This window comes from Phaethon aethereus, assembly GCF_964289735.1.
Source record: "Phaethon aethereus genome assembly, chromosome: 7".
In the NCBI taxonomy this organism is placed as follows: Eukaryota; Metazoa; Chordata; class Aves; order Phaethontiformes; family Phaethontidae; genus Phaethon; species Phaethon aethereus.
Genome location: NC_138583.1, coordinates 31,985,885 through 32,003,320, shown reverse-complemented (window position 1 = coordinate 32,003,320; position 17,436 = coordinate 31,985,885).

Genomic DNA, 17,436 nt, shown 5'->3' with positions numbered 1-17,436 from the left:
AAGAGCGTGGGGTGTTCAGCACATCCGCTGTTTCAGCCACCTTGTTCTCCCTTAAAATGGAGTTGCTAACACTTTTTTAGTGGAAAGAGAAAGCATAGGATTGTGAGCCCCTCCAGTGGGCAAAGCTGTAAAAATGCTACGTGTAATTAACAAACGTCACCTGGTAATTGAGCAATTACATGAACATTTTCCTTTTTCTTAGATAAGAAAGCATGAATCAAAAGGCAGAACTACAGCCTTTTGAAAATATGGGCCAAATTTGGCTTCTGCCTCTGCAATGCAGAGTTTATGTCTGCAGCAGAAAAGAAGGCTGTTGTATGTGACTATTTCAGATGGCAAGTTCTCTCACTCAGAAATTGTCTTCCTCAGCATTTGTACATGCCAAATGAGAGCTATGGCTGGCTAAGAGTTACAGTAATTCAGTCATTCTTATTTAATATGAATGCAGGCAGTTTGGGGAAGGGGCGCTCTCTGTGTTCTGTCATTATCATTCCCTAAGTATCTGTGGCTGCCTCCTGGGGATAAGATACTCTTTAGATGAAAATTTGACCTAAGCATGGGTACTGCAAGAGTTAGAACTATCTGAGCATCAGTACTGGGACTACAGCTGTGGGGAGTCCAGCTGAGTGCAAAAAAAAATCCTTTTCGCCTGCCTTTGGGGAAGAAATCTGCTAATCGGTGTAAATTTTCTTAGCCTGATTTCAGTCCTTCTGAAAAAGATGTCCAGAATAAAAGGTGAAAATCAGCTGAAATTCTGCCAAGTCTGGCATTACCACATACCATTAATGTCAGTGGGACTGCAGACAAAAGTACAGCAAAGCAGAAGCATAAATTTTAGAAGGACTGGGGCCAGAGTGCACTCATGTCTCTGCAGTTGTCTTTAAATAACTAGAAGAGATGACCACAGAAGAAGCCTTTGGGCACTGAAGTGACTGTGTTACAGGGCAAGCAAGGCTGGTGAACTTTGCCCCTCAGCTGCAGAGCAGGAGTAGAACTGGCAAAGAAGTGTTTCTGACAGCAAAGCTTAGACTTGGGCTGCATCGCAATTAGCAAGTGAGTGCTGCATGGCACTGCTTTCTGAAAATGGACAATTTTTCCTTGTCTCTATGGCACACCTGATATTTTAATCTATTTTTTGTAATATGAACAGCATATTATGAGCGAAGCAATGGCTAGATTTTTGCTTTCAAAATACTATCTGGAGGTTAACGCTGAGGCCACGAGTTCTCTCAACAACCTACTCTAGTTTATGCTCTCACCTAAATGTTTTTAAAGACATATGCCATCATCTGACTCCTTCACTGCTCTAGAGGTTTTGGTTAGGATACTAATGTTTAATTATCTGAAGCAGTGTTATCTTTTCCAGAATAATGAAAATGCAAAGGTTTATGGTTATGAGCTCTGAATGGTTTGCACATTGATTTTCTTTAAGATCCCAGTGTTGTTTTTAAGGATCTATAAGAAGGTTTTAAGGGAGCATTTTCTAGGACCCCAAAATTTGCATTTGTGATTTTTGAAATTCCAATTACCTGGAAAGGATAAGGGGAAAAATAGCTTGCTCTGAAATAACGCTTCCAGTTAATGTTTGCAAGTAAACTTACACAGCACATTCTATTTTCAAAGTCATCCAAGGTCTGAACTGAAGAAATCCTCTCTAGGTTTTATAGGTATAAAGCATATAGGTATACGTATACTTTTATATGTATATAAAAGTAGATTAGCCAAAATAAAGGAGCAATCTGATCTAACATCAGTTAGCCCTGTCATGAGTAGACGATCGGACTAGATAATGCTTCTGAGGTCCCTTCCAACCCAAATGATTCAGTTATTTTACCTTGCTTTTATATTTTTATGTTTAAGAAGTTCCTGAAGGAAAGGTGCCATTATATACTTTACCTGATCTGATACAGTAAATGCAGCTGTTTTCACTTAACAGCTTGTCTGCTAAGGTAGTTTTTTCAATTTACTTTTTATTAAATAAAATATGATGGCATTTATGTAGTGCTCTAGATTCCAAAAAGCTTTGTGTTCCACAGAGAAATAGCTGCTCCCAGCACTGAAACGTACTCCAGAGTTTTGATGCCCAGTAAATTTTTCACATTTTTTTAATCCCATCAGAATAAGGAATGAAGCAGTCAGGCGTTAACTGAAGCTGGACTCCTTTATTAACGTCACTGGATTTACTCCTACATGGCATGTGGGCGCAGAGGCTTTTGGCATCGTGCGTAGGGGCTGGTTCTGGAAAACGAGGTGCTGTTTACTTAGGGAAGAGACTATTAGTCATTTGTTGTGCACCAGTCTTGCAAAAAGCAGGGGTATCTTTGTGACCATCTCTCTAAAAACCCTCGGGGTGAAGAATTCCTATGTGGCAGCTTCTCAGCGCTACGGTCGTGGGTAGCACCATGAAATGCCTGCCTGGAGATCCCTCACCCAGAAGGGTTCTATGCTTAAATGAGGGAAAAAAAAAAAAAGACTCCCGACCGAAATAGTATTTATACACACGCTCTGAGTTATCTTACTTAGAGTGTGAAATGCAGCAGCTTCAGCTCCTGGAGCTGTTGGCACCTCCAGCTAGCGCCTCGCTCCGCGCCCGCGGTGGCACAAGGGGAGCGAGGCGGAGGCGAGGGGCCGCGCCGCCACCGCGAGGTGCTCGGCCGCGTCCGGGCGGCTCTCGGGTGCCCCCTCCACTCCGGCCACCTGCCCCCGCGCCTGCACGCGTGGGGAACTTTCCTCTGAAGCGACAGGAAGGGTGAGGCCCGCAGAAGAAGCGTGCTCCTCCAGACAGCCGGCGTAAGCCAGCCCGCCGCACCGGTCAGAGCCCCCCGGCGGCCGCGGCCGGCCCAGCCCAGCCCAGCGCAGCCCAGCCCAGCCCAGCGCAGCCCGACCCTGCCCACCGCGGGCGGGCCGCCGGCCTGGCGCCGCCCGCCGCTCCGGGGCTGGAGGACCGCCCGCCGCCGCCATCTTTGTTGATGTGTCAGCTCGCCGGGGCTGTTGGTGGGGTATATTGTCGCCATGGGGGAGTTGCTGCATTCCCTGCCGGCTTCGTAGCGACTGGGTGAGGGTCTGCGCCGGTGAGCGGGCGGAAAGGTGGGCGAGTGCTTGCTGCCGGCTGCCCGCTGCCGGCTCCCCGCAGGCGCTGCGGGGCTCCCTGAGGGGGCAGCGCGGGGTGGCCGCTGCCGGGGGGCCGCGGCGAGGCGGGACGGCTCGGCGTTCCCGGCGGGCTCGGGGAGGGCGCGGCGGTGCCAGTGAGCCGCTTCGGCTGCCTGCCGCGGCGTGCCGGCGTCGGCGGGCGGTGAGCCCCGGGGGGGATGTGGCCACGCCGGCCTCGCAACGGCCGCGGGGGCGAAGGGAGGCTTCCCCGGTGCCCTGCGCCACGGTGGCCGCCGCCAGGGGCCCTGCGTGTGCGGGCGGGGGCACTTGGCCGGCAGCGGTCGCCAGGTCGGTGGGCGAGGCTCGGATTCGGCAGGGAGGAGAGAGGTGACCTGAGGTCCGGCGGGGCAAAGCCCTGCCTTATCACCGTCTTCTGAGTCAGGACATCCCGAGCGGGTAGCTCTAGCTCCTGTGCTGGCTCGTAGTCTCTTTGTGTCTTGACAGCTTTACTCTCCACGTTATTAATTAGGTTGTCCTGTTTCGTTGGTTGTGTGTTGATTTCACTATATGGTTAAATAATTAGATTACAAAACCCAGCAGCTGTTACACCACTATGAAGGTGATTTTTTTTAGAGCTAGCTGCAGTGTTGCGGTAGAGTACGTGTCCTTGTTTTTGCAGATGGCATTTGCAAAAGCTGCTTGCCCTTCTGGGTTTGAAAGCGGGAAGCTTTACTGCAACTTCAGTGAGATGATTATGATGTAGGCTTGCGGATTTTGGCTCTTGTCCTGGAAAATAGTCTGTACAGGTGAGTCTGATAAGTGTATACTTGAGTGAGACTTGGTGCAGACCAAGAGAGGCTCTTTTGTGGAATTGAAATCAGTGTGTAAGATCAGAAATATAGTAGTCTGGCTTTATTGTTGGTTTGCTTTATCTTCTTGTAAAACTGCTTTTCAGAAGTTAAAATGTTGCAAGCAGAATACACTTAAACCCACATGTGATCAAAGTTCCAGTATGTTTTGTTGTTTAAGGAAATTGTTGAAACAGCATGAGCCACAGCTGCATTTTTTATATTGACAAGGAAGTGTAATCACTGGCTGCTATGAATGCTTATGTTGCCATTGACTTTAGGACATGATTAAGCTCAATAAATAAGGGAAACTGAAAGTCTGAAGATATTTCAAGAGATTCACTTTGAAATGTAATCCATTTTATGAAAAAAAAAAACTTGTTCTGTGTTGCCTTTGAGTCCTCTTTTTCTGAAATTCTTCAATCGCCCATTCTTGACTTGCCTTTAAAACAGTATTTTCTGTTGGTTTATAAGACTTGGTTTAGGGTTGTTGACAGATGTTTCTTGGTACTGTGAGGTTCACTATTTCTAAGTGTTGAAAAAAGGGATGAAGAGCCAAATACAGAGAGTGGTTTCTTTCATCCTAATTATCAGCTCTGTTGCTGATCACTACTGAAGGCTAATATTGAATTTCCTGAAGCTTGCTTTTTAAAGAGGAAGTGCTTTTCTGGATTTAGTAGTGTTATTAGGCAGGAGAAACATGTTAAATCAGTGTCCTACAACTTCTGTTAACATGTGGGCTTCAGCAGGCAATATCCTGTACTTAGTTCTGTGTTGACTTGTTCTGAACCTTTTTTTCCTGTTGCCAAAAACAATATTGGAAAGCTGTATGGATAATTCTTATCTTGAAGTCATAGACCAAGACCCCGTGGCCTCAAATTGAGGGTGAAAAAAAATATCTCTGACACCAGAAACAAATTGATGTCAGAATAGAGAACACTAATTTCAAGAAGTACATGGAATACTGATTTTTTCTAATGTAATAATATTGTATGTTATACTACCTCATATATTAATTAGCAGAAGTTAGTCTTCTGTAGAGCTTAGAGTTGACACGTTCAGTTCTTAAAGGATTTAAGTTTTTTGCTTGTTTGTTTCCAGGGATGCTGGAGAAACTCTGTAGGAAGATCAGGATTGAAAACAGTAGAGCCTTACCATCCTCATGAATGGTGCTTTTCAGTATGCAGTGGTTATGCAGACAGTAATGCCATGGTTGGAATTTCACAACCCTGTTGTATGTTCTAAAACTACATTTGAAAACAGCCATTGATAGCACATACGCTGGCATCTTCAATGCCAAATATGCTAAGACTCATATCTTACCAATACCATGACACGACAATTTTGTAAGAAGGTCTGTCAGCGCTCTAACTTTCATAGTGTGAATGAAAGTTATGACTCAGTTGTAGGTAGAAAAGACCTCTCATAGAATGTATGTTTTGTCCAGGTTGTTAACTTGATCATAAATTTGATCTCTTCCTCTCCCTTAAAACATTCTTTGTTGCACAGGTGATGTTATTGCTGTCAGAATGTGAATGCAGACAGGGTAGTGATAGTGACTAACTGGCTGGTACTAGCCTTGTTGTGAGTAGAAGGCATGCTATTAAAATCCTGAAAGATTATAGTAGTGTTGTTCCTGGCATGGCATGGGTTTCTGAAGGAGAGACTGTTTTTCTTGATTTAGAAGAATAAGAGTTCTGTGCTGAAGACACCCTACTAACAGAAGATTACAAGTCTGTGTGTATACCCTTAAGTATTCAAGTCTTATTTAAAGTCCATGGTAAAAGTATGCTGTTGCTGGTATATTGTTTTCCCCTGAGACATAAGCTTCCAACCTTGGGACTAGTATGACAAAAAATAACACTCTCAAGGTGTACCCCATGACTTGTGTTATGATGGGAACAAATCCAGTCCCACTTGTTAAATCTTAACTGATGAACTTTATTTTGGAGTTGTGCTGTTACTTGACTCCATATGTGGAGTTAATGTGACTGTAATATTAACCACTTGCATGAGATTGGTAGAAAACCTAGTGATGCCTTAAAGGAATTAATGCAATATTGCACAACTATCTAACTTGTGACATAAGCAAAGATAAAGTTTGAGTAAACCTTGTCTTCTGAAGTACTTTACTCATGTTAAAAGAATTGCTAGAAATGCTGAGCTTTGCACCTTGGCGCTGCCATGGGGCTATGCAATCTGAGTCAGATTAAAAAATGGAAAAATAATTGAGATTAAGTATTAAACTGATAAAAGCAAGGAAATCCTGGTAGGACCCACTGTGTATACGCACTGTTCCACTCCCTTCAAGTATGCGCATCAAAGCAAGCCTTTGTGTGAGCTGAATCAGGGAGCTCTGTCAAGTTATGTCTGGGCTGGAGGACTTGGTGTCCCAGTGCACTGCCAGCTTTACCACTAGTACTGTGAGTCACAGTTGTCCTGTCTGTATTGCAGTCCTCTAGCTTTGTTGTGTAGATAGGACCACATTATGTTGCATCTTCCTTCTCAGCAATACAGGTGATATCCCAATAATCTTTTCTCTAAATTAGAGCCGTATATTGTATTCAGTCGTGGGCAAAAGTAAATTAATATTGGGAGAGGTAGTGTAGGTGGGACTCACATGTGTTTCTTTTGTTTCCTATACGTGCGGTCTGTGCAGGAACGCTGTCAGTGTATGAGACCTCATGGCCACCCTCTCTCTGTTTCACATGGAATACAGGCAGTGGTGATTAAATTCATCTCTTCCTAGGCTGTTCTTTTTATGACTTTGTCTTAGGTAGTGTGATACTTTTCAATACAGTTCATCTCCTTTTATTGTATTTCATCACTTCAAAAGTTAGGTGGCTTGCTGCTCTGATGTGGAGGTGTAACCAAATGCATTTCAAACGGTCCTTCTGGCTTCATGTTTATACATCTCATGCTAGATTATGTCAAATATCTGGCTTTGTAGACCTTTCTATCCCAGTCCCTTTCGATTTAGTTGCAGTCTTTGATTTGTCCCTCTACACAGCTGATACACAGTAGAGCTTCTTTTCGTATCTTGTTATGTAGAACAGGACTTTTTTAGCTGAATCCTCATTTCTTTATAAACTTCAGTTGAAAACAGAATTGTCTCTAGGATTTGAGTTTCCCTCTTCTGTATTGTTACCTGGTGGTATAATGCTTAGTCTGGGAAAGCCGTTTGTGATGGAGTTCTTATGAAAAATATTATGCAAAATACAGAAAAGTTTGATATTAATTGGAAGCAAAAGGGAAGTTTGTTTTGCTAGTCATTGTGATGACAGCAGTTGAAGATATTTTGCTTTAGAAAAAGAAACAAAAACCTCACCCAGCAAGAGAAGTAGAAAGGTGTGTTCAGTCTGTTCATATTGGTTTAGGTGAAAAGTATTACTAGGATTACACCACAGCTAACTGCTAACACAAACTGTTAAGATTTCTCTTACATTTCATTTTTAGTCTTATTGTCATGTAAAATTTTTAGCAAGAGTTCTGGTGCAGTGACAGGTTGGCACTGACTTGGAAAAGCATTTTAGTTTGCTCACATAATGATTATTGTCTAGTAAAGATGTGAAAAGTCCTTGAAGAGATGCATCTTGGGTTTTACAATGAACAACACAACTATAAGAAGAAAACCACGTTGTCATACCTCAAAATCAGTTATTTCTTTAGCAATCTTGTTGGAGTGTCATTGTACATATGGTAGCACATAAACTATCCTAGAGCTTCACTTCCTACCCAAGTGTAATAGGTTGGGAATGAAACTTGAATTGAAATGAAGTGGCAGTTTGTGTGATTCTAACAGTTGTCTGGTTGTTAATGGTTACTTTAATGTCTCTGTCTTAGGCTAATCTATTTTAAAATAATAGAAAGTACTTATTCTATTGTGATTCACCTAAGATTATGTTTCCAATAGAATATTTTGTACCATGATATTTAAAGGAGAGGAGTAGTCCTTTATGGAACAGACTGTTCAGACAAATAAATTATGGTCTTCATAATAAATGCTATGGCAGTTGTGGAGCTTTTTTGCATGTAACTTTTCTAAGTCTTACTTTGGTTACTTCATTTGTGTGGGACTTGTCAAGAAAACTCTAAAAATCGTTATCATTCTCTTCAGTATTCTTCAGCCAATAAATCCTAATTAACTCTTTGAAATAAAGTCAGTCTCCAGTGTTAGACTGGATTATATTGCGTCTCATGTTAATACTTGTGAAGACTGGCTAGATCACTTGGACTCTGTCTTCTTGTTGCCCAGGAACCTGTAAGAGGGAAGTGCGTCTGTAACTGAACTGTTCAAATGGTGCCGATGTGCAGTTTTTGTGTTCGCTGGGGTTTTCTGATAAACATCAGAGCTTGATCGAGAAGAACCTTTTGAGTGTTGAAACTTCAGTCATATGTCACTTCCTTTCATAGATGCATGAGTTGAAATGTAAGGCTATATAAAAAAAACTCTTTACCAGAGCCTTTAGTCTATACTGCAGTGACTGGGGAAAGAGCCAACACATTATTGAAGTATAAATGATAAACGTGTTTTTGTTAAAGTTACATATTTGTCTTTGCTTCATGAGTTTTAGTAACTGCTTACATGAAGAGAGGTGCTTCTGAGTTGGTATTTTGCTGAAGTGTAATGAACCACCTGTAAAAATCAATCTGTGGATTGAAATTTAATATTACATGTGCTTAACATGAGTGAATAGGAGGCAGAGTTGTTTAAATGGTGGAGTACATATTGATTATGCATTTGCATGTGCACTATAATGTCATATTACTCCTTTTTAAAATCACAATTACTGTTGAATCAGTTTCCAAGGGATGAGCATGAACCTGCTATCTCAGGATAGATTTAGGACAGTGCTGATCTTTCTTTATATGAATTTTTGAAAATCATGTCAGAAAAAAGGCATGTTTTGAAACATATTGCTTGGTATTACTGAATTAAAAGTCCTGAGTGGTATGCAAAGTAAACGTTAGATTCCATCCCAGCAAAAAGAGCTGAAGTACCAGCTCATGTCCAAGTTGTGTATTTGCTAGAGAAGGGGAGCTTCTAGTGCTCAGTGTTTTTCAGGTCAAGATATGGAACAGTGTAAAGACAAGTAATGGAAGTTTCATTTGTAGTTGAGTCCAGGAGAGCAGTGTATGTCTGCAGGTGTGGCTGGGCGTGTTGCTGAGCGCTGTAGTTGGAGGGTCTGGTGTGATGGGAAAGTGTATTACAATGTGGCTGGAGGTGGAAGTGTGAATCTTCAGAAAAGCTGTAAAATGCATGCAGTTTCCTCTTGGAAAAATTTAAATTACTATTTGGTCATTCAGGGGAAAAAAAATAAAAATCAGTGTAAAAGAAAGTCTGACTTCCAGACCCCCACAATTCTATACTAATGTGTTAGTTTGGGTTTTTTAGTAGCCGCCTTCTGTGTATGTGTCTTGGATTTTTAGTTATTATTTTTATTATTGAATCAGCTTTGAAAGGTTGCACAATGAAGTTGATAGTATTTCTACCTTTAGATATAACGCATATCAATGAACAGGCCTCTTGATGTTTGGAGAGCTATTAGAAAGCTAGAGTAATGAAAATAGAGGAAACAGTTTCTGGTATCTCTTTAGACCAGCTACATTTTCAGGTGTTTCAGTGCTCATTTTGCTGTCCAGAGAATTGCAGGTGAACAAACAGCACAGTGATCGTGAAAGCATTACATTTCTAACTGGTTTAACTGGGGTATAGAATTTTCTGTTCATCTAGCACCTGGGTTATACAGAGTTAAAACCCATAACTTTCTAAATATGTAGGCAAGCTGTACATCTGCTTTCCCACATTCAGCTTTGCTAAAACTGGAAGGATTCATAAGTGTCTGCATCTGGTACCCCCAGTATCAAAATGAAGCTGTTCTTTCCTCACTTGCTCCCACAACATTGGGATCTGCTAGCAAAAAACCCCCATAGATCAGATGAGCGGTTTTTGGTTGAATTGGAGAGGACACAGAGGAGCAGAGGTTTTTGTAAAATAAATTGGAATCTGGTACAGAGAACAGTAACAAAGCACCGGTTATTTGTGTTATATAGCGCTGCCCAAGTCCTCTGGCCTAGTAGTAGGCAAAAGAAGTAGTGATTTGCTTTCACTGTGCAGGTTGAGGATGTTAAGAGTAAACCCCTTTTCTAGGTGTCTTCGTAAGAAGCTGGCCAAAGAACAAGCATTACCCCTTCTCTCAGTAACTGACAAGGCAAGCTGCACACTAAACCCAAATTACATATTAAAGGAGACAAATGAAGTTTAATTTGCTTCAAGTAAATTAAACCAGAACCAATATGGAAGGTTAGTGAGAATTACAGAGCATTTGAAGAGATTACTGCTTAAAGGTGTTTGCTTAGATTTTTGTGATGAATTTCCAGTGGAAATTATCTTGAGAAGGTGCCAATTTGAAAAGTAAAATAAAGACTAACAGCAGCAATTTTGTGAGTTATCGATCCAGTGCAGTTTGAGAAAGAACCAGGAAATAAGGATCTCGAATTGCTCTGAAGCAATACAGGTTTTTTTCCTGTAAACACATGGACTTTGCTTAGAGGTATGCAGTGTTTCCTTGGCAAGTTTACAGCACGTACTACAGTGGCAATGCAACTGTGAGTGCTGAGGTGGCATCCATATAAGTGTGGTAGGGACTGCTGGGAAGTCAGGCTGCTTGTGTTGGTGTCACCAGATTTTTCAATCACTTAGCTGCTTGCCTGGCCTGGTCAGGACCAGGATGACTTAGGACCCTGATGACTGTTGGGGACATCTGCCCATGAGCCATGGAGCGCTTCATCACTCCTTTCCTTACCCCCTACCTACTCTCTGAAATGCATCATGTCTGTATTGCAGCTTTGGGTCATTTTGAGCCTTTAGCTTATTACTTACAGGAAATTTGAATACTATGCTGTGACGGATATGAAATGGAAGGGGAAAGAGGATGGCTTTGTAAATTTACATTGTGATTCTATTAAAAAATGAGTTTGTTTCATATCCTATAAAACGTGCCTGGATGCTTTTTACAAATCCAGAGGTGAAGAGCTGTCATGGTTTAACTCCAGCCAGCAACTAAGCCCCACACAGCCGCTTGCTCACTCCCCCAAAAGCAGGACCAGGGGAAGAAAACTGGAAGGGTAAAAGTGAGAAAACTTGTGGTTTGAGATAGACAGTTTAATAGACAAAGCAAAAGCCATGCATGCAAGCAAAGCAAGGAATTCATACACTGCTTCCCATTGGCAGGCAGGTGTTCAGCCATCTCCAGGAAAACAGGGCTCCATCATGCATAACAGTTACTTGGGAATACAAATGCCATCACTCTGAACGTCCCCCCCTTCCTTCTTCCTCCAGCTTTATATGCTGAGCATGACATCATATGGTATGGAATATCCCTTTGGTCAGTTGGGGTCAGCTGTCCCAGCTGTGTCCCCTCCCAGCTTCCCGTGCACCCCCAGCCTGCTTGCTGGTGTGGTGGGGTGAGAGGCAGAGAAGGCCTTGACTATGTGTAAGCACTGCTCAGCAATAATTAAAATACCCCTGTGTTATCAACACTGTTTCCAGCACAAATCCAAAACATCGCCCCATCCTAGCTACTATGAAGAAAATTAACTCTGTCCCAGCCAAACCCAGCACAAGAGTACACATGGTCTAGGCTGATGATGTGAGAACTGTGTTTTCACTGTTTTGTGGATTGCATGTATACTTGTTTGGAGAGTAGATGATTCCCTCTTCATCAGCGACTCTGCTGCAAGGTCTTTCTTAGGACCACAGCTATGAGCGAAAAACATCTACCCAAAGATGATGCAAAACCCTTTTTTGTTGAAAGGAACTGACATAATTGACTGCTGCTGTCCATTATATTATGAAATACATGGTTGACTATGCCTGGTGTCCAGTGAATTGCATTTACTCCCCTTGCAGAAGGTTTTGTGCCTCAGAGCCACTTACCTCAGTGCTCTTCACTTTCTTTCAAAATCCACCCTGGTTTGAACAAGTTTCTGTATATGCACACACCCATGATGCTTTCGTCTCTCCTTCCCTTTTTTGCCCCTTTTAAGCTCTGTAGCTTAAATATATTTTTTCCCTTGTTGTTAGTGAATTCTTCTAGGTAGCCACACCTCAGAAAATGCTTTTGTCATTTAATGTGTTTCTTTAGATGTCATCTCACATGTATTTTCAAATTGGATGAAACAAAGTAATTTCCTCCTTCTCGACTATTTACAACATAAGTATTGACAGCTTGAGTCAAGCTATCTATTTTATGAAATTAAATGGTAGCATTAATAGTGCATCAGCTTAGGAAGGTCCTTTGTAGTCAGGGATTTAAAAGAACCACTTTGTGTTTGTGCTCCATAAGAAGATTGAAAAGACAGGCAGTTTGAAACGGCATAATATTGAATTAAAATGTACCAGATTCTCAGTGCATGCCTGTAGTACCAGAATAGCAGGCTATAGCTGGGGAAGATTATGTTCTTAATTAGATCTGTGCAGACAGTAGGAAGCATACAGGGAATTACTTTCATCACAAATTACTTTCTAGTGGCTGGGAATTAGCAGTAGTGGCATGGGAGGAAGATTTTCAACTGGTATAGTGGATAACCTGATGGACAACCAAGGGATGAGGGTGTGAACAGCTTCCTTAAAAAGTAAGAGTGTATGTATTTTTCAGCAAAGAGGAGTATTGTCTGTTGGAGAAACTGCTTTTCTCCATGCCAGTGAATGGACTCTGAAATGAGAACTTGCTGTTAAAGCATGTATGGAAAGGAACAACTTTGCTACTCCTTTTTTATCCCTCCCTCTGTCTTCCATCTTTATTGCAGGATTCTCTTTCGGTTTATGGGTGGGTAATGGGCAGAAAGACGGGGAAGAAAATGGGGGGGGGGCGGGGAGAAAGGGCTTAAATTTTGATGTTGAAATGATAGCACTTAGCTGTCTGCTAATACAGAAAAATAGAGTTCTTAAATTTTCAGACAAAGTGTTCTTCAAGTGAAATTGAATAGAGGAGTTAGTGTGATGGTTCAGGGTAGGTATTGCTTGAAGTTTGGGGGTTTTTTGTGTGTAATCTTGTTTCTAGAGTTGTACCTGTAGAAGCTATCCATTGCTGGCTTGTGTTCTGACATCTGTGTGTTTAATGTCATGTCTAACAATATACTTGTAAGACTGATGCTAAAATAAGAATAATTAAACTTTGCCCTCGCATGTGAAAATCAATTCTCATAACGTAATTTATCGGAATGTGTAGTTGTATTAAAATCAGAATTTGAATTGGAGGAGCTTTTAAAAGTAGTCATGTGTATCTTCAGCTGTTAATTGGCTTTTTATTTCTGCAGGTAATTGCTATGGTTTTAGTCAGGAAATAAATACTAATGGCTGATCACATACTTTCTTATACAGTTATTTTATGTAGTTTAATAAATCTTGGATTAATAAACAGTCAAATTAGTGTTCAAACATTATATCAATGGCTCTTCTGGACATTCTATTTTCATTTCACTGTAAAAATTACATTATAAACAAATACCTAATTACCATCATTATCATAGCAGTGATGTAGTACCATTACTAGAGTTTTTTATTCCAGAAAACCAACTAACATGATGTAACATAGTACATACGCAGCTTGCAGGAGTGATACCAAATCTTACATAAGAAGTTACTTGACTTGTCCACTTAGCAGATTGATTTAGGAGAACAAGTGAAGACCTTTGTCCTACATACTGGTAGTTTGCAGAGCTAGTCTATACTGTTAAAATAGCTAAGTATTATTCTTTGACTTAATTTTTAAGTAATTTTAAACTTTGAGATAGATTACTTGTGGACAGTAGAATGTAAATGGAAATACCGAGATAAATTCCAGTAGTTTGTACATTTTATTCATCTGCAAGTTTTACCTTTTTATATGCAATGATTCTGCAAAATTTCTTTATATGTTTGTAACTTCATATCTGAATAGCCCCTGAGGCCAGGGCTGAACACGTAGGATGACTGCTGAAGGTAGCTAGAAGAAATGATTTTTTTCTTCTTTTTTTTTGGCATGTTATAGGGCCATGTACCAAGGTTTTCAATGCTCTCTCTAGATAGTCAATACTTCTGTTCTATTAGATACTTCATTGAAGAGCTTAAATAAATGATTGTCACATTTGTTCTTAATTCTGTCATTTGATTAGCGGTTAATAGAGGATGTTTCTGTTGTGTAACAAAGTGAATGAAAAAGATACTATTTCTTGAGTCCTTGCTTTCCCTTACATACCTGTGAGACATTTCTGCCTTAAAAGCATGGCGTGCTGCCCACTCGTGTATCAGTAGGCTCTCCGCTCCCTGCTGTTGGTTCCAGTCCACTGTGCTATCAGCAGTTTAGCACCTCTCAGTTACAGTAGTATGAGAAACGGTTGCAACCCTTGCACCAGTACTGTGTCTCCTGTGGCTGCAGTTTAACTAATTCTCCAAGTACTAGCGTAATGTTTAAAATGGACGTAATATGTGCTGATGCAGATGTAAATTTTTGTGAATATTACAGATAATGAGGAAAAGTATGCATGCTCCTTGCTTCTTTGAAGAACACATCTATGATGAGAAAAACAGTGTCTGGTTTTTTTTTGGTTTTTTTATAGAGCAAAGTTTTGGTTTTGATGGGTACAAGTTGTCTATATTCTGATGTATATATGCAGAGAGGTGTTTTGTTTACTTGTGCAAACTGGGCCCGTGGGCCCATTATGGCTGCGATGGAAGCTTGGCTGAGCTGTGTTCCTCATTCTCTGCTACTCACATCACTGGGTTTTGAACTGGTGCATTTCCACTTGCTTTGTATTATTGCATCTTGGGGGAACACAGACAGCTGTCTTGTTAGCTTTAGAGTAAGGGTAAGAACACAGGGAAGGTGTGTTAGAGTGTCAAACTAATTGTGAGCTGTAAAACAAAGGAGGAGGAGGAGGAAGAGGAGGACTGGTTAGACCAGTTGTGTGAGCGCCCAGAGGCCTGTCACAGCAGCAGGAAGTGTTACAAGCCAGTGACAAAGCTTTCCACGTGCCACACTAGATGTGTGGCAGTTTCACAAGATGGCTTGTTATTCAAGGTATGCAGGCAGGCAAGCTTGGGCTGGGCTAATCTCAACATGGTACTTTGAGAAATTCCTACCCTGGGCGTTTTAAGTTGGCTTACGTTCTGCTGTGGCGTAGGCAGCAGAAGGGACATACGCTGTGAGGGGGAGACAAACATCCCATGGAGGGGACTGAGGAGCAAGACACTTGGCCATACTGTTCAGATGATGACTAGCCCTGAGGAAAGAGTAGAGCAAATGGTTGAAGGTAGAAGCTTAGCAAAACAGTGCAAGAAGGTTGGCCGGTCCTCACCTGGCATTTGCTATCACTCAAGATGCTGTATGCTGGCCTACCATGGTTTGCTTGTGTGATGCATTAACAAGATATCATTACATAAAACAGTTGATCTGCTTTATTCAGGGTTTCCCTTTTATGATTGCTTTCAATGCTTTCTGAAGACATCATAAAAGACAATAAGCTGTCTTGTTTTCTTAGTGCAGTATTTTCTGAGAGTGATACTATAATCCTATTACTTCCCTGATTCTGGGAGAGTCACTTATAAGGGTGGGTAGGATAACAGAAGATGGGTATAAAACCTGGAAAGACTGTATCTGGTGTCAAATATGTATCTGGTGTCCAAATATTATCTGGGACTTGCTGTATTTGTATGTTTGATGTGAAACAGTCAAATACTATTATGTTTCATTTCAGCCAGCTGCTGCTAGGCTGGCAATGTTGATCATTTTAAGCTCCTTTCACACAAACCCTTTTCCTTAGAAAGCAGGAGCCTTTTCTTTAGTTTTCTGTCTCTGGCTTTATAAGGGAGGTATCGGCTATATTCAGTTGCCTGAGGTAGGCACAAGAAACTTCAAGAGATATTTGAATATCAAGACGAACTTGCATTGACAGTTGATCCACATGATTTCTTTGTCTGGATATTTCTGATGCGAAGATAAATTATGATCCTATGACCAATTGTTTTATTTCTGTTTAAGAGTTAGTACTTAGAACATGAAAACTAGTAATATCCAGCAGCAGTAGGGAAAAAAAAATCTGTTCAGATCGTGAGCAGATTCAGATACATTTGGGCAGGTAGAGCTAAAATCCAATGCATTGGAATTGGAAAGGCTATGAACTTAATGTGGTAAATTATGTTCTTACGACTGAAAATTAGAGTAGGTCTGCAGGGAACACTGAATCATGATGATTTACTTTTCATGCTTTAACTGATTTGTATAATCACTGTTCAAATTCACCGTGCATTTGATACAAAAACTATGCTTTATTTATGATTCATATTGTGTAAGGTGTTACAGATATGGAGTTAGTGGCATCTTACTGCTCTGCAACTGAGTTATGCAAATAATTATATTTCTGCTTCCACATCAATTAATCTTTCTCTCTAATACTAATTCACAGTAGTATTTACAGAAGGAAGTAATATAATAAGATGAAAACTTAGTATCCTTCCCAATGTACTGTCTTAACAGGGCTGTATTTTTCACCTGCTTGCTTTCGTATGAAAAGAAATACCATCCAGTTTGCTGACTGGACTGTAGATTTTTAGGTATAGTAACCAACATCAAAGTTTGCATATCTGATTTTACCACTACTTTTCTTGTGGGAGTGAACTGCAGCAGCTGGGCAGTGATAAACAGCTTTTAGGCAGTAATACATCAAACAACTGCACATTTTTTGGGTTTTATAACACTTTAGAAAGTACTTTAGAAAAGGCTTAAAATGAGCCAAAAAAGCCCTCTGATCATTCCAGAGAAAGTGTCAGCAAGAACTTAGACTAGAGTAACCGCTATAGGAAAAAAATTGTACCTCAGCTTTATACTAATACAGTCTCTTTCTACAGCTGAGTGTGTGGGTCATAAGCTACCTGTGACAAGAGGGAACAAATGCTTAAGATGAATTTCTCTTCCCTCTTAACTACATCATTTGCAGATTATCTTATGGTTATTGACTGTGCTAAATGCACCAGTCTCAAAACATTTTTTTTTAACAGCTTTTTAATTAAGTAGGAACTAGCGTGTGCCGCTACTATGAAACTGAATGCTTTTTCTTGCAGTTATGTTCATTCTCTTTACCTGCAGATTGAGATTGTCAGTGGGGGTTGTTTCTTTCATTTGTTTTAGTTTAGAGTAGCAGTAGTACATTGTGAAGTTTCATTACTAGCAGAAATTCTCAAAAAGTAGATAGGTACCAGAAGAGCAATTTGTTTTGTCTGCACAAACCAAGTGGATGGATTTGTTGGCTCCCATGTTGACCTAAGCATAAATCCTTTCATGCAAAGGGGAATCAGAGATTTTATTAATATCGGAGGAGATGTGTTTGTAAAATGGGGAGTCCTTATAAAAGTTTCACCTTGCATATAGACTCTCAATTCATCATCTCTTGCCTCATTGGTAGCTTTCCTTACTATTTGCTTTCTGGTTTCTATTGGTTTGTACTGGTTTAGGGGCTG